The 13,275-nt window shown below is 45.6% G+C and overlaps 1 long non-coding RNA gene across 1 annotated transcript; it reads right to left on the reverse strand.

Moving 5' to 3' along the window:
- Positions 1–335: 335 nt before the first annotated feature.
- LOC141021297 (uncharacterized) lies at positions 336–5,582 on the reverse strand. The gene is made up of 2 exons (XR_012182001.1): positions 2,756–5,582; positions 336–1,945 (listed from the first exon to the last, which is right to left on the reverse strand). It is a non-coding gene; the product is annotated as an uncharacterized lncRNA (long non-coding RNA).
- Positions 5,583–13,275: the final 7,693 nt, after the last annotated feature.

A 13,275-nucleotide genomic window follows, 5' to 3' on the forward strand; every position in this document is an offset into this window, starting at 1 on the left:
CATATAAGAGATCAAAACTCGAATAACTTTCATGGATAAAATAGATCTAATCATACACTCAGAGTTCATCGGATCACAACAAACACACCGCAAAAGGAGTTACATCAAATAGATCTCCAAGGGATCATTGTATTGAGAATCAAAATAGAGAGAGGAAGCCATCTAGCTACTAACTACGGACCCATAGGTCTACAATGAACTACTCACACATCATCGGAGAGGCATCAATGTAACACCCACCATGCGGCTATATCTCCCACGTGTCGAGGCACGACTTAGAGGCATAACGCATGGTGGTTTTGTCGCAAGAAGGGTCATCTTCACACAATCCCATGTAATGAACAAGAATGGGATAAAGAGTTGGCTTACAATCGCCACTTCACACAATACATTAATTGAACATACATCATTCAGAGTACAATCAAGGTCCGACTACAGAACCAAAATAAAAGAAGACAGCCCCAAATGCTAGATGCCCGATCGTCCCAACTGGGCCCCACTACTGATCATCAGGAAACGAAACGTAGTAACGACCAAGGTCCACGTCGAACTACCACTTGAGTTCGGTAGCATCACCTGCACTGGTATCACCGGCACATGCAACTGTTTTGGTAGTATCTGTAAGTCACGAGGACTCAGCAATCTCAAAACCCGCAAGATCAAGACTATTTAAGCTTATGGGTAGGAAAGGTGTAATGGGGTGGAGCTGCAGCAAGCACTAAGCATATATGGTGGCTAACATACGCAAATAAGAGCGAGAAGAGAAGCAATGCCACGATCAAGAAGCTAGAAGTGATCAAGAAGTGATCCTGAAACTACTTATGTTCATACATAACCCACAACCGCGTTCACTTCCCGGACTCCGCCGAAAAGAGACCATCACGGTTACACACGCGGTTGATGCATTTCAATTAAGTCAAGTGCCCAGTTCTCTACAACCGGACATTAACAAATTCCCATCTGCCACATAACCGCGGGCATGGCTTTCGAAAGTTTATACCCTGCTGGGGTGTCCCAACTTAGCCCATCACAAGCTCTCACGATCAATAAAGGATATTCCTTCTCCCGGGAAGACCCGATCAGGCTCGGAATCCCGGTTACAAGACATTTCGACAATGGTAAAACAAGACCAGCAAAGCAGCCCGATGTGCCGACAAATCCCAATAGGCGTCGCATGTATCTCATTCTCAGGGCACACCGGATAGGTCAAGCTACGAGTAAAACCATCCCTCAAGTTGCCCCGAGGTGGCCCCGCAGGCTGCCCGTTTCGGACCAACACTCAAAGGAGCACTGGCCCGGGGGGGTTTAAAATAAAGATGACCCTTGAGTCTGCAGAACCCAAGGGAAAAAGGCTTAGGTGGCAAATGTTATAAACAAGGTTGGGCCTTGCTGGAGGAGTTTTATTCAAAGCAAACTGTCAAGGGGGTCCCATAATTCCTCAACCGCATAAGGAACGCAAAATCGAGGAACATAACACCGGTATGACGGAAACTAGGGTGGCAAGAGTGGAACAAAACACCAGGCATAAGGCCGAGCCTTCCACCCTTTACCAAGTATATAGATGCATTAATTAAATAAGAGAGATTGTGATATCCCAACATAAACATGTTCCAACATGGAGCAATCTTCAACTTTACCTGCAACTAACAACGCTATAAGAGGGGCTGAGCAAAGCGGTAACATAGCCAAACAATGGTTTGCTAGGAAGGTGGGTTAGAGGCTTGACATGGCTATATGGGAGGCATGATAAACAAGTGGTAGGTAGCGCGACATAGCGATAGAGCGAACAACTAGCAAGCAAATATAGAAGTGATATCGAGGGTAATGGTCACCTTGCGAGAAATTCCGCAAGGAAGAAGAACGAGTCCATGAAGAAGACAAACAGACATAGTCGAACGAATCCTCACAACTCCGGAACGAAACCGAAGCTAACGAGAGAAGCAACCTGGAAAGAAACAAACAACATGGTAAACAACCATCACATAAACATGGGATGATGCACAACCAAGGATGATGCATGTCTGGTTTAAAGAGGCATGGCATGGCAAAGTGCAACAAACAATACTACAAGTTAAGTGGAGCTCAATATGTGACAAGTTGCATATTGACGAAACACCACATACGATTATTTAGTTCTCTCTCGGTTATGTACCCAACAATATTAAATGTTGATTAACACGGCAAGAGGTGAGGCATAAGAAAACTACCTATCTAGGCAAGTTTAAATGAGACCGGAACAACAAACAACAATTCCGGAAAATCCTCATGTGCATATTTTAGATTTGGCACTGTTTTTCCATAAACACAATTTTAATGTTGTTAAGCAGCAAAATAAAGTGCACCATGTTAGACTAGGCATTTTTCTACCCCATTTACATATAAAGTTTATTTAATTTGGAGCTACGGTTATTTAGCTATGAAATAAAGCATTTTAGCATGGCATTTAAGAAAATTAACGCAAACAACAATTTATACATTTTAAACATGGATGAAAGCAGCATATTATGAAACTAGATGAAATTCTAAGCATTTTACATGTTTAAAACATTTTAAACCGATGCACGGTTAATGAGTTATTATATGCATGATGTGCAAGGACTTTTTTGTAAAACAGTAAATCTCTGGATTATGCTAAAATCACTGGAACAGGGAAAAAACATATCGGGCCGAATCTACTAGGCGCATGACATCAGCAGTAGCAGAATCGGGCCAAGCCCAAGTAGGAACGGAGGAGGGGCGTTGGGGGTCTGCTCACCATGGGCCAAGGCCCGGTCGGTGTAGAGGGGAGGCCGGCACAGGGCGACGCTGGGTCTTGGCGCTGATCTGGCCCAAGTGGGCGAGGCGCGCGGTCAACGGGGCAAGCGGCTGCGCTTGCGGGACGAGCAGGGGAGGCTGGCTAAGTAGGGGCGATGCAGCGACTTGCTCCGGGAGGCGAGGATCGGCGGGGAAGCTGCGATGCTAGGCGCGAGGACGGATTGATGCAGAGCTCCGGCGGCAGGAGGTGAATGGCGCAGCTCGAGCGCGAAGGAGAACGAGGCAGCGAGGGTTCAGGTGCCTTCCTCGCACGCGCAGGCGATGCAGAGGACGAACAGGACGACGACGCATGGAGGCTCCGACCACGACGGGGCGCGAGAGGTGCCGGAGGCATGCGGATCCAGAAAGGACTGGCGGATCTGATGAGGAACGGTAGCGGACGGCAAACTACGAGGATGGCGGCGCGCTTGGAGCTCGGTTACTTGTGAGGACGGCCATGGCGGGAATTAGAGACAGAGAGGGAGGAGATGACGACAGGGAGAAGGGAAGAAGGAGAGGGGCGCGAGGGGCTGGCCTGGGGACGGCTCTGCTGCTGCTGCTCGCCGGTGGCTCGGTGCTGCTGCTTGACGAGGAGGAGGAGGCAGTGGGGACGAGGTGCTAGGGGAAGAAGAGGGTGGAGGAAGGAGCTCCGGTGGCTCTACTTGCTGCTGGTAGGATCGAGGAAGGAGGAGGCTGCGGCTGGATCGATGGGATGGATGGGACAGGGAAGGTCGAGCGCTGCTCTGGTTGGTGGGTGGCTGAAGACGAGGTGGATCGGGATGGATCCCGAGGAATAGAGTGGCGGCGGCGGACACGTATGGATGGGACATGATCCCTAGTTTCTAGGGTTGCTGGCTATATATAGCAAGTCAGCTAGGTTTGGGGCTGCTCGGTTCCTCCGATCGCAATCAGACGGCCCAAAATAAATAGGTTAGGGAGTCCAATAAATAAAACGAAGATATCTTAGGGATACTTGGAGATGATCCGGACCCGTCGGTCACGACTGCTCGGGTCGGGTTCGGAACAGCTTTCGGACGCGCGTGAGGGGTTTGACAAAAGGCCATGGAGACAAGGGGGTTTGATGGGCTCAGAGAAGAGGGAAGAGAGCGGTCCGTTCGACCTGAGAGGCGGTCAACGGAGACGAGGAAGAAGCGCCAACTACGAGCGGATGCAAGTTTTATGAAAACATGCGGATGCAATGCAGATGATGAATGCAACAAACAAACGAAACACACGGCGGTCACGCAAAACATGGAAGGCGTCTGGAGCATCGGTCTTGGGGCGTCACAACACTCCTCCATTTACAAGAGATCTCGTCCCAAGATCTAAGGATGGCACCGAAGAGAAGCGGAAGAGGAAGAGGTAAAACAAATTGCTTCTTGACAAACGAGTGAAACCAAAGAACCATGGAAGTTGAACAGCTCGAAAGAAATGACACAACGGAGATGAGCGAGTTGAGAGCACTCCGTAGTAAACGGAAACAAGGAACCCCATGAGAACCTTGTAGGTTGAAATACATGGAAATAAGAGCTTCACGAACAAAAGAATATGACCACCTCGGTATAATAAGATAGCCAAGGAACAAGAATGACAGAATTTGGGTGGCACTCCGGTAGAAAAGAGAAGGAAAACTTGATAAGATGAAAAGAAATTGAAGAGATGACACAACACTCGGTTAAATGGATAAGCAAGGAAAGAACATGATCTTGACAAAACAAGAAGATTGGTCGAAGAGAGCAACATCACAATGCCTCTCAAAGGAATGAAAGAATAGTAGCTAGATTGTTGGGATAAAGGGACAGAGAAGAAAATGACAACTTCCACCACAACTGAATTTCAAGAGCATCCTTGCAAGGAAGGATTGAACGGAGTTCTTGGAAAACTAGCAACGAAAAGAATAAGCTTGTAGTGGGCTTATGGAAACATCTCAAAACTATGAGGTGACAAACGGCCACTAACGAAAACCATTGATTTGATTGAGAGCACCAAAGAGATGAAAAACTTCTTGCACCAAGATGATAAAGAGATAACTTGGGTCATTGTTAAGCACCACAATAGCAACATTCCTTAGGGAAGGCTGTAGGTGAAATATAACCCAAGATAACTCCAACAAAGAGATTGATTGGTCGAAAAGATCTCTTGAACAAAGAGAAAATGATGGATTTAATTATCTCATTCCTGACAACTTGTGAATCATGAAACACGAGGAGAAATTTCCAAGAATGACATAACACCATCTCAAAAGATAATGTAGGAAGAATTGCACCTTGGAATGCAAGATGAAGAATGCTTGAACTCCTCCAACAAGAATCTTGGAGAACACTTAGAGAATGAATTAAATCCTTGATGAACCACCATGAAGAAACTCCGATAATAAAAGGATGCTAAAAAGAAAGAAAAGTTGAGAACACAAGGTGAAGCCTTGCGATGATTTAGATGGAGCTTCGCGATGAGATAATGCTGAAAGCTTGGAACTCCGGAAAAGAAAGATGAGCAACATATAACTGAGAAAATGATATCACAAACAAACTCCGGTAGAAAGAATTAATCACTTGGATGAAACAAGAATAAGAATTATGTTGTGCGTATCCTTCACCAATTTAAATTGATGACAAGTAACGGATTTGGCATACTACTTATTCTCGTAGAAAGGATTAAGAGAGATATAGCGTAAATTTGAGAAGGTCTTCAATGAACCACCGGTAGGATTGAAACAACGAATAAATTAATATGAGAACATAGGAAGAGGAATGTTGAACAAACCGCTATAAGAATTAAAAAAAGAACAAAGAAAAGATAGCGAAACACCAGGACGAATTAGAAAAAGAACGAAGATACTTGAGAGAATTTAGATACAAATGAACGAAGAGATCACGAGCTGATTAGAGAATACTTGAATGATGCACCGGTAAGATTTGGAGAACGAGAGCTGAAAGTGGAATGAATAATTCTGAGATGATGGCTCCGGAGAGTCAAACAGAAAAGACTCCTGAATTGCTCCAAATGGGCGAAAAGAATTCTCACAATCGAAAACAATTATGAGACGATGACCTCAAGCTTGAACTACGCATCTTTAAGAGAACGGAGCAAAATTTAAGAGAAAAATCTTATTCAGTCTTCAAATGCAGAGAATGATGATGAGAGCCACCATGACAATTGAGGAGCCACTCCAGAATGAAAATTAGAAAGGTTGAACCACGATGAAAAGAATTTGGAAGATCTTGGAGAAAGACATTTGACTGATGATAATTCATTCTTACGTCAAAATTTGAAATGAATTTGAGAATAGCTCCGGGAAAATAAGAAGAGTCAGGTAAGATCCTGGAAAAAGACCTGTGGGTTAGGTCCTACTCAAAAGGAAACACCGTTGAACAATTTAAAAGAGAGATTGCGCCGGTGAATTAAATGGCTTGAATAAGGTAAGACCTCGAAATAGTTTGAAAGGATTATGAATAGAAACTTGAATCTTCTGGGATATCTTCAGCACTCGAGATAAACAAGAATAGCAAGAGGTGGATGATTAAGAGGTGCACCGGCATGAGAAAACATTTAACACAAGGAAAGGATATGATCAACACTCAAAGCTAGAATTGAATCCACCGGAGAAGAAAATGAGAACGAAGACGGATGTACTTGAAGCTCCTAAGCATCTTCATGAGAATCACCGACTAAGAACATTGAAGGAAAAGAATGGGGAGACTTCCCATCAATAGAAGGATACTTGATTAAGAAATCTAAGTCCTTGAAGAAAAAGGGTGGGAGGGCGGGAAAACAAAGGCAACTTGGGATGGATGAAACAGACACCGTTGAGAAAACTGAGAGGTGATGTTGCGAATGTTGCAATGATCGGATCCACTTGAAGAGAAGCACGCCGGTTGGAAAAGAGTTGACATGACAACCTCAGTGATCAAGAACGATTAGCACTCCCATGGAAATATGAGAACACCGTTTAGGGAAGGTATGGAATCCACATTTGACTTCGAAGCAACTTGAATACCACAACATAAAACAAAACAAAGGATTGACTTACAAAATAAGCCGGAAACAAACATATGATAGAGATTTCGCCCAAGGTGTTCGTGATGAGGCCCCACGGGCACGACGTACAGTGGACGTCACGAATGACAAACAAGACGTCCCCGAATCGGCATAACCAAGGATTCTTTAAGACGCCTCGCGACCACTGTAAATCGACCGTGAAAAGAGAAGCACTAGACGTTGGACCCCAATCTCAAATCATACATCTGTCGAAAAGATATTCTAGGAGCTACTTGAATTCCCACCTATAAACTCCCGAAACTTTCTGGTTATGCAATCTGGTGTTGGGGATACAGGGGAAGCTAATATCTCACCCAAACTAACAATCCCTACATCCAGTTGTATCCATCCGTCAACACATAACCAAGAAAACTCCGGAAATCATGTACCTCAACCTTCGAAAAGCATCCGTTATACGAGTTATGGCAATACTCCTGATCTCCCGCCCTAGTACTGGGTGGTGTCGAGGTTATCTCACCAACAACTGCATAAAAGAGATTTTCGATGTCGGCGAAACTCAGGTATTTCGGAACTGCAACGATAAAATTGTGACGACAACACCTCGGAGCTCAACTCCCCGGGACACTGGCACAACCCCTAAATGTCAGGAGGCACCAAGAACAATGTTCTTGTCACAAGAATATCGGAACGATTCCATGATAACCGCGTGATCCTAATATTTTTTTTAGTGAAATTTGAGGACAGGAAAGTCAAAACATCTACGTCAGGAGAGCTCACCAGAGCGACGAGGGGACTGAGGAGTAAAAAGAATCCTACTCTTCGATATATATAATCCTAAGACTCAAAACATTTTGTTCTAGACTCAACAATGTCAGCGATTCGATCAAGCAGGGGGCTCCTAAGTCGGGGATGGCTTTGACTACCAACTTGTAACACCCACGATGCGGCTATATCTCCCACGTGTCGAGGCACGACTTAGAGGCATAACCGCATGGTGGTTTTGTCGCAAGAAGGGTCATCTTCACAATCCCATGTAATGAACAAGAATGGGATAAAGAGTTGGCTTACAATCGCCACTTCACACAATACATTAATTAAACATACATCATTCCACTACTACAAAAACAGCTATAGCCAATATGGACACTAATGGCGCACTGTACATGTGGTGCGCCATTACTAAATACTAATGGTGCACCATGTGTTGGTGCGCCATTAGTGTGCAAATACTAATGGCGCACCACATCCACGATGCGCCATTAGTAAAAAAATTATTTTTTATTTTTTCAAAACTACTAATGGCGCACCGTGGGACGGTGCGCCATTACTAGTTCAACTAGTAATGGCGCACCATCCCACGGTGCGCCATTAGTAATTATGTTTCAAAAAATTTTTCAATTTTTTTTTATTTTTATTTTTTAAACTACTAATGGCGCACCGTGGGACGGTGCGCCATTACTAGTTCAACTACTAATGGCGCACCACTCCCACGGTGCGCCATTACTAGTTGAACTAGTAATGGCGCACCACTCACAGGTGCGCCATTAGTAATTTTGTTTCATTTTTTTTTGAAAAACTACTAATGGCGCACGGTTGGGGTGGTGCGCCATTACTAGTTGAACTACTAACTAGTAATGGCGCACCACCCCCACGGTGCGCCATTAGTAACTTGGCCCATTCCACCGAATGCACCCCCCCGGACCGCCTTGTCAGTTAAAAAAAAATAAAAGAAAATGACGGAAATGTCAAAAAATAAAAGAACATAAGTTTCCCATGTGATATGTGGTCTAGTTGTTGGGAAAATTTACAAATATGAATTTCGACTTTATTTGCAAAATCTCTCAGGAATTTGTAAAATGGGCATAACTTTTGCATACGAACTCGGATTAAAAAGTTTTTTATATGAAAAATCATCTACTCGAAAAGTTACATAAGAATTTAACCGGGGGAACCCCGTTAAACATTTTCAAAATCCTCAAAGACCTAACAGAAAAAAAGATACGGGGCTTTCAAGATCTAGTGGCAAAAAAATTCAAAAAATTTCAAACTTACTAGTGGCGCACTGTTTGCTAGGTGCGCCACTAGTAACAAAAAAAATATTGGTTTTGAAATTTTTTTTGGAATTTTTTTTCAAAAAATGATTCGTAGTATGACAGGGAAGTTTGAAATATTTTTTAAAATTTCATCATACTCATGAATATGAACAAAGTCCTAGACATCAACAAGGGTTAATAGGATTGATATGATAGATATATCAACAAGTGGCTGTTAAGTGAGGTGGTGCTGGGGTTGGATAGAACTGCGAAGTTAAGCGTGCTCGGGCTGGAGTAGTGTGAGGATGGGTGACCTTCCGGGAAGTTTGACCACTTAGTGTGATTTGACTTGAGATTAAGCCATAGTGATCCGAGATTAAGAAAAAACGAAAAAAAAAATTTGGAAAAAATATTTCTGAAAAAAATTTGAAAAAAAATTGTTACTAATGGCGCACTTCTATGTGGTGCGCCATTAGTATCTGGTATACTAATGGCACACCAGTGGTGCGCCATTAGTAAAAAATACTAGTGGCGTGGTACTAGTGGCGCACCAGTAGTGCGCCATTAGTAGGCAAAACTGGTGCGCCACTAGTAGGCCTTTTTCTAGTAGTGTACATAGTACAATTAAGGTCCGACTACGGAACTAAAAGAAAAGAAGACAACCCCAAATGCTAGATGCCCGATCGTCCCAACTGGGCTCCACTACTGATCATCAGGAAACGAAACGTAGACCAAGGTCCACGTCGAACTCCCACTTGAGTTCGGTAGCATCACCTGCACTGGTATCATCGGCACATGCAACTGTTTTGGTAGTATCTGTGAGTCACGAGGACTCAACAATCTCATAACCCGCGAGATCAAGACTATTTAAGCTTATGGGTAGGAAAGGTGTAATGGGGTGGAACTGCAGCAAGCACTAAGCATATATGGTGGCTAACATACGCAAATAAGAGCGAGAAGAGAAGCAACGCAACGGTCAAGAAGCTAGAAATGATCAAGAAGTGATCCTGAAACTACTTATGTTCATACATAACCCACAACCGTGTTCACTTCCCGGACTCCGCCGAAAAGAGACCATCACGGTTACACACGCGGTTGATGCATTTCAATTCAGTCAAGTGTCAAGTTCTCTACAACCGGACATTAACAAATTCCCATCTGCCACATAACCACGGGCACGGCTTTCGAAAGTTTATACCCTGTAGGGGTGTCCCAACTTAGCCCATCACAAGCTCTCATGGTCAACAAAGGATATTCCTTCTCCCGGGAAGACCCGATCAGGCTCGGAATCCCGGTTACAAGACATTTCGACAATGGTAAAACAAGACCAGCAAAGTCGCCCGATGTGCCGATAAATCCCGATAGGAGTCGCACGTATCTTGTTCTCAGGGCACACCGGATAGGTCAAGCTACGAGTAAAACCAGCCCTCAAGTTGCCCCGAGGTGGCCCCGCAGGCTGCCCGTTTCGGACCAACACTCAGAGGAGCTTTGGCCCGGGGGGGGTGGGTTTAAAATAAAGATGACCCTTGAGTCTGCAGAACCCAAGGGAAAAAGGCTTAGGTGGCAAATGTTAAAACCAAGGTTGGGCCTTGCTGGAGGAGTTTTATTCAAAGCGAACTATCAAGGGGGTCCCATAATTCCCCAACCGCGTATGGAACGCAAAATCAAGGAACATAACACCGGTATGACGGAAACTAGGGCGGCAAGAGTGGAACAAAACACCAGGCATAAGGCCGAGTCTTCCACCCTTTACCAAGTATATAGATGCATTAATTAAAATAAGAGATATTGTGATATCCCAACATAAACATGTTCCAACATGGAGCAATCTTCAACTTTACCTGCAACTAACAACGCTATAAGAGAGGCTGAGCAAAGCGGTAACATAGCCAAACAACGGTTTGCTAGGAAGGTGGGTTAGAGGCTTGACATGGCAATATGGGAGGCATGATAAACAAGTGGTAGGTAGCGGGACATAGCGATAGATCGAACAACTAGCAAGCAAAGATAGAAGTGATATCGAGGGTAATGGTCATCTTGCCTCAAAATCCGCCAGGAAGAAGAACGACCATGAAGAAGACAAACGGACATAGTCGAACGAATCCTCACAACTCCGGAACGAAACCGAAGCTAACGGGAGAAGCAACCCAGAAAGAAACAAACAACATGGTAAACAACCATCACATAAACATGGCATGATGCACAACCAAGGATCATGCATGTCCGGTTTAAAGAGGCATGGCATGGCAAAGTGCAACAAACAATACTACAAGTTAAGTGGAGCTCAATATGTAACGAGTTGCATATTGACGAAATACCACATACGATTATTTAGTTCTCTCTTGGTTATGTACCCAACAGTATTAAATGTTTATTAACATGTTAAGAGGTGAGGCATAAGAAAACTACCTATCTAGGCAAGTTTAAATGAGGCCGGAACAACAAACAACAATTCCGGAAAATCCTCATGTGCATATTTTAGATTTGGCACTGTTCTTCCATAAACACAATTTTAATGTTGTTAAACAGCAAAATAAAGTGCACCATGTTAAACTAGGCATTTTTCTACCCCATTTACATATAAAGTTTATTTAATTTGGAGCTACTGTTATTTAGCTATGAAATAAAGCATTTTAGCATGGCATTTAAGAAAATTAATGCAAACAGCAATTTAAACATTTTAAACATGGATGAAAGCAGCACATTATGAAACTAGATGAAATTCTAAGCATTTTCCATGTTTAAAACATTTTAATCCGATGCACGGTTAATGAGTTATTATATGCATGATGTGCAAGGACTTTTTTGTAAAACAGTAAATCTCTGGATTATGCTAAAATCGCTGGAACAGGGAAAAATATATCGGGCTGAATCTACTAGGCGCATGACATCTGCAGTAGCGGAATCGGGCCAAGCCCAAGTAGGAACGGAGGAGGGGCGTTGGGGGTCTACTCACCATGGGCCAAGGCCCGGTCGGTGTAGAGGGGAGGCCGGCAGGGGGCGACGCTGGGTCTTGGCGCTGATCTGGCCCAAGTGGGCGAGGCGCGCGGTCAATGGGGCAAGCGGCTGCACTTGCGGGACGAGCAGGGGAGGCTGGCGAAGCAGCGACTTGCTCCGGGAGGCGAGGAACGGCAGGGAAGCAGGAAGCTCGGCGCGAGGAAGGATTGATGTAGAGCTCCGGCGGCAGGAGCTGAACGGCGCGGCTCGAGCGCGAAGGAGAACGAGGCAGCGAGGTTTCAGGCACCTCCCTCGCACGCGCAGGCGATGCAGAGGACGAACAGGACGACGACGCATGGAGGCTCCGACCACGACGGGGCGCGAGAGGTGCCGGAGGCATGCGGATCCGGCAGGGACCGGCAGATCTGATGAGGAACGGTAGCGGACGGCGAACTCCGAGGATGGCGGCGCGCTTGGAGCTCGGTTACCTGCGAGGACGGCCATGGCGGGAATTAGAGAGAGAGAGAGAGGGAGGAGATGACGACAGGGAGAAGGGAAGAAGGAGAGGGGCGCGAGGGGCTGGCCTGGCGACGGCTCTGCTGCTGCTACTCGCCGGTGGCTCGGTGCTGCTGCTGGACGACAAGGAGGAGGTAGTGGGGACGAGGTGCTCGTGGAAGAAGAGGGTGGAGGAAGGAGCTCCTGTGGCTCTTCTTGCTGCTGGTAGGATCAAGGAAGGAGGAGGCTGCGGCTGGATCGATGGGATGGATGGGACAGGGAAGGTCGGGCGCTGCTCTGGTTGGTGGGTGGCTGAATACAAGGTGGAACGGGATGGATCCCGAGGAATAGAGTGGCGGCTGCGGACATGGATGGATGGGACATGATCCCTAGTTTCTAGGGTTGCTGGCTATATATAGCAAGTCAGCTAGGTTTGGGGCTGATCGGTTCCCCCGATCACAATCGGACGGCCCAAAATAAATAGGTTAGGGAGTCCAATAAATAAAACGAAGATATCATAGGGATACTTGGAGATGATCCGGACCCATCGGTCACGACTGCTCGGGTCGGGTTCGGAACAGCTTTCGGACGCACGCGAGGGGTTTGACAAAAGGCCATGGAGACAAGGGGGTTTGATGGGCTCAGAGAAGAGGGAAGAGAGCGGTCCGGTCGACATGAGAGGCGGTCAACGGAGACGAGGAAGAAGTGGCAACTACGAGCGGATGCAAGTTTTATGAAAACATGCGGATGCAATGCAGATGATGAATGCAACAAACAAACGAAACACACGACAGTCACGCAAAACACGGAAGGCGTCTGGAGCATCGGTCTTGGGGCGTCACAACCAATGAGGATGATAAACCCCTCCGTGATGGTGTCTAGACTGATCCATGGTTTCTGGAACTTGCGGCGGCTAGAATTGTGTTTCGTCGACTCCCCTAGGGTTTTTGGAATATTGGGGTATTTGTAGAGCAAAGAGGCGGTGCGGGAGGCGACCGAGGTGGGCACAACCCACCAG

Source organism: Aegilops tauschii, chromosome 4 (assembly GCF_002575655.3).
Source record: "Aegilops tauschii subsp. strangulata cultivar AL8/78 chromosome 4, Aet v6.0, whole genome shotgun sequence".
Lineage (NCBI taxonomy): Eukaryota > Viridiplantae > Streptophyta > Magnoliopsida > Poales > Poaceae > Aegilops > Aegilops tauschii.